Raw genomic sequence first — 4,748 nt, 5'->3', positions numbered from 1 at the left:
GTAGGAACTGCAAAATCGGGACATTAAAGAAGAGAAAAGAAACTAATGGTGAAATTACTAAAAGAATGACTGGTTGTTTAAGGGGTTCCTGAAAACATGATAATGAAGTACAGCCATATTTAAAAATTCAATGATATTACAGGGCAATGGTTTGCAAAGAAAGACTCAAGGTAGTAAATCTGTACATAGGAAACCATCGCAATTCCACTTGTTTTCAATAGCATTCTACTCACACCTATAGTTATAAGCTTCTTGATATTTTATCATGCAAGGTTACAGGTTTTGCTTTTACATGCTGCACACCAAAGCAGTTATCAAGATTACTATAAAAGTTCAAATTACTAAAATAGGTGGATTTGGTGCTTAATCAGAAAACATGTAGAAAATAGAATGAATGGAGTTAAATGAAGAAATAATGAAAAATAATGTACATAAAGAAGAATCAGATGCAATATTTTAAAAAGTATATAGGAGGAATAAGGAAAGATAACTAGGGTAAAGCAGGTAGATGTGTTGACAAAAATACACAGTGGAAAATGAATGAAATTAATGATGGACATGTATGTAGGAAAGCTCTATTTCTTCATTTTGTAATCTACACACACAAAGTTGTGTATACCAACAATTGGTGAGAAAAGTCGTGGCATCCCATAACCCATTATTCTCTATTCTCCATTTCATTGAACCTGTTTTACATTGAGTAAGGTTTTAACCAGGGCTCACATGTCTTCCTATGGACCAGGATCATCTTGGCAGTTGGTCTTCGGGTGATTGTGAGGTCATACTTGTGTACACAATGGCATATTATGATGTCACAAGTAGTATATAAGGCCAGGCCGGAAGCAGCTCATGCCAGTTATCATCAGGCAGAATAGTGCAAATCGGTTACTAAAAACAGATCCAGCTTGATTAATCTAATTTCTATTGCCAGATTTCAAATTAAGATTGGTAATAGTGAGCTGCCATGAACCTCGAATTTATCCTTATTGGGAGCATTGTGTTTGCATTCATTTTCTTCATCCTAAAAGTTTTAATACAGGTAAGTTGTATATAGGTGATTGTATTAACATTAATATAACACAGTACATGGGTGGGCACATTTTTGTAATGCTATGGAAACATAGAAGGAACTACTAGATGTAGTTATTGTGGTGCCTTCCTGCCCTAAATATTTCTGACATACACTTGGTATGTTCCTTGATAGAAATTTCCAAGTTTTTATTAAGGCTTAAATGGTTGTTGTTTGTTAGAAAACAAATATAGGTCAATAATTATATGTTGAACTCTATAGAGACCATCTCATTCAGCATGAGGTAACAGGAAGGCTTAAAATACCCATTCACCAAGAATGAATTATCTTAAAATTGTGTCAGTTCTCTTGAATTCTCTCTTTACATGAATAAGTTTGTCTAAAACAAAAATCATTGCTATTGGCTTAAAGTAATAAGTGAATGATTTTACAATTGTATTTTTTTGCATCTCCAAAACATAATTATGATTTCTTCATATGTTGTGGGATGATTGTTTAATGATAATTTACCTTTTTGTGAAAAAAATTAGCCTCATGTGGTTTCATTTATTGATTGAGGATCTTTCTGAATATATTGGAGTCCTGTTCTAAAACTCCCATTCTCGAGTTGCAATCTTGAAATATTTTTTCATGACATTGACTTCGCTCAAAAAAATGGATTTAATATACAGAAGATACCCAAATTACAAATAATGAATTATTTAAGAATGTGTCACTTTTTAATTTATATCTCCTGCTTGCCTACTATACCTCTAATTTGAGCTGTTTAAATTTTACCCCTACCATGATTTTGGAAATTTGTGTTATTTCTAATTATTATCAAATTCAGTTATCAGTGTGAGTTTATGTTTGTTTTTGTTTTAACTAAAAAGCAAATGGAGAATACTTTGCCATAAGGATTAGAGATATTGCTGGTGGATAACATGGAACTTCTGAAGGTAAGACATTAAACAATGGTTTCCATTTTTTTTCTCACTCTATGTCTGTGATGCCCTTCCACCCAAGTCCATCTATATAGCTTGTGGTAATTTTGGTCATTATCATAAGGAAGATATAATGAGGAAGTTATCCCAACTCCTAGGCTACAAAAATCAACAGAGTTGAAATTTATTTTACAGATCACTCCGTATGAAAGGCCATCAAACTTAACATCTACAATACATCTAAGAACAACTCCTTCTCAGTCAAACAAGAACAATGATGTGGATCTTTGGGTCAACGATTTCAACCATCTTATGATTATTACATCCCCACAAACAGTAGTCATATTCAAGGGGATCCTAGTTGATCTGAACAATGGCAACTGTCTCAAATTAAAAAACTCCTATCTATGAGAAACCACTTGGCCACATTAAGATTAGAAAAATACATACTCTGAATGTTTCAATAGACAGTGATTGCACAACCAGCAAATAAAATCTTAAATTAGTTCACATCATTTCCTTTTTGTAACTGTGTGTTATTTAGAAGTGAAGACCACGCTGATGCTCCAGAAACATATTTTACACTTATATTTAAACAATTAATTAAATGTATTTGCTAACTCCCATATGATGGCAGAAGGATTTAGAATCACAATACAGAAAAATAAAATTCAAATTGCTGAGTACTTGCCAGTTAAATGCATTTAAATTTTATAGCCAAGATGTCACAATCAGACTGCATATAGATTTTAAATTTTTATCTAAGTGATTGTAGTATGAAATTATATCTGTCTACAGCTTTTACTTATGTAAGAGGAGTTACATGAGCCTGTTTTCTATTAAAAACCTAAAGTTTTCAATCAATGAATTTTTTTAGTGAGAACTATCATTTATCATTTTTAATGTATTTTTTCAATGTATATTTCAGTGTAATTGTATGAGTTTTTAACCTCATTTGTGCTCACATTGTGAGCAAAACCATCTATGTTTCAAATAAATACAGATTAATTATAATGATTTACAATATGTCAGAATCTTGAATATAGCAATAGAATAGCCTATAAAAAATGGCCTATATAGAATTTCTAACAAATCTGTCAGTCTGATTCAGAGGAACAATAAAGGCACATTGGAGGCTTGTCTACTTATTTCAACTTGATGCCACAGAAAATGTATTTATCTGTCACTGGTGATTATGCACTGAGCTCCTGTATAAAATAGATTTAACAACCCAAGGCCAAAGCCTAGGATTCCAAATGTTATATGGGAGAGTTACTTGAATGATTGTGGAAATTTCCCAAGAGAGGGATTTTTTTTTTCATGATTTTTTATTAGATTTTTTTAATGTACATTTCAAATGCTATCTCAAAATTTCCCTATATCGTACCCCCAAACCTGCTCCCCTACCCACCTACTCCCACTTCTTGGCCCTCGAGTTCCCCTCTACTGGGGCATGTAAAGTTTGATAGACCAAGGGACCTCTCTTCCCAATGTTGGCTGACTAGGTCATATTCTGCTACATATGCAGCTAGAGACACGAGCTCTGGGAATACTGGTTAGTTCATATTGCTGTTCCACCTATAGGGTTGCAAACCCCTTCAGCTCCTTATGTGCTTTCTCTATCTTCTCCATTGGGGGCCCTGAGTTCTATCCTATAGATGACTGTGAACACACACTTCTGTATTTGCCAGGCACTGGCATAGCCTCATACCAGACACCAGTCCTTTCATCAAAATCTTGCTGGTATATGCAATAGTGTCTGGGTAGGTGGCTATAGTGGCTACTCCTGGTTGTCAACTTGACTATATTTGGAATGAACTACAATCCAGAATTGGAAGGCTCATCAGTGACCCTTATCTAGAGACTGGGAGATAGAAGTTTCTGATCTGGATCTTGATATGGAGATCTTGAGGCATAGTGGCTGTGGATTCCAGAAGATTACATCTCCAAGTTCAAGGTCATCTGGGATTAAAAGTGTGGGAGAACACACCTTTAATGTGGGCTATACCTTCTGCTGGAGAGAATATAAGGACTTTAGAAGAAGGGAGTCTCACTCTTGCTCCCTCGCCTGCTTGCCATGTGGGACTGAGTAACTGCTAGGTCCTTGGACTTCCATTCACAGCTACTACTGAACCATTGTTGGGAATTGGACTGTAGGCTGTAAGTCATCAATAAATTCCTTTACTATATAGAGACTATTCATAAATTCTGTGACTCTAGAGAACCCTAACTAATACAGAAGTTGGTACCAGCAGTGGTTCTAGAGGAGCAGAAGTATAAGAATGAATCTTTTAAAATACTGGAGTGGGCTTGTTGATTCACCAGCACTTTCAACTACTGAAACCTCTCCAGATTCTCTCCCCCTGGGGCTCAGAGAATTTTGAAGACCCATGGTGGAATCTATATTTCAAACTTAAAGAAGCCAATGCCCTTGATTTTCTTGATGAATTGGGTGATTCAGTGTACAAAGCTTTCTACAAGATGGGGGAAAAAAGTGAAAAATTATTTTACTGGTTGGCTGCTCTTAGCATCTAGGGAAAAAAATAATGAATGAAAGGAAGGAGTTGTATGATAAAATAGAAAGGCTCCAGACACAAGTAAATGATCTAAAAGTTGCTAAGTGTGTCCTTGAAGAGAATCTTCTCTCCTGCAGCCACGGAGGTCAAGTTGCAGAAAATCAAACTAAAACCCTCATTGTAAGGTTGGCTGAACTACAGCAAAAATTCAAGTATCAGCCTCAGAGTGTGTTGACAGTTAAAGTAAGGGCACTTAATGGCAAAGAATGGGATCCTATA

General features: G+C 35.2%; 1 long non-coding RNA gene across 1 annotated transcript; it reads left to right on the top strand.

Moving 5' to 3' along the window:
* The first annotated feature begins 875 nt into the window (after positions 1 to 875).
* On the top strand, positions 876 to 2,443 carry LOC146999818 (uncharacterized). The gene is made up of 3 exons (XR_015046378.1): positions 876 to 1,039; positions 1,903 to 1,968; positions 2,149 to 2,443. It is a non-coding gene; the product is annotated as an uncharacterized LOC146999818 (long non-coding RNA).
* Positions 2,444 to 4,748: the final 2,305 nt, after the last annotated feature.

The sequence above is a fragment of the Mus caroli genome, unplaced genomic scaffold (assembly GCF_978045245.1).
Source record: "Mus caroli unplaced genomic scaffold, Mus_caroli_1 scaffold_34, whole genome shotgun sequence".
Taxonomy (NCBI): domain Eukaryota; kingdom Metazoa; phylum Chordata; class Mammalia; order Rodentia; family Muridae; genus Mus; species Mus caroli.
The sequence above is the reverse complement of the archived record's forward strand: the minus strand, read 5'-3'. Positions and strand labels throughout refer to the sequence as shown.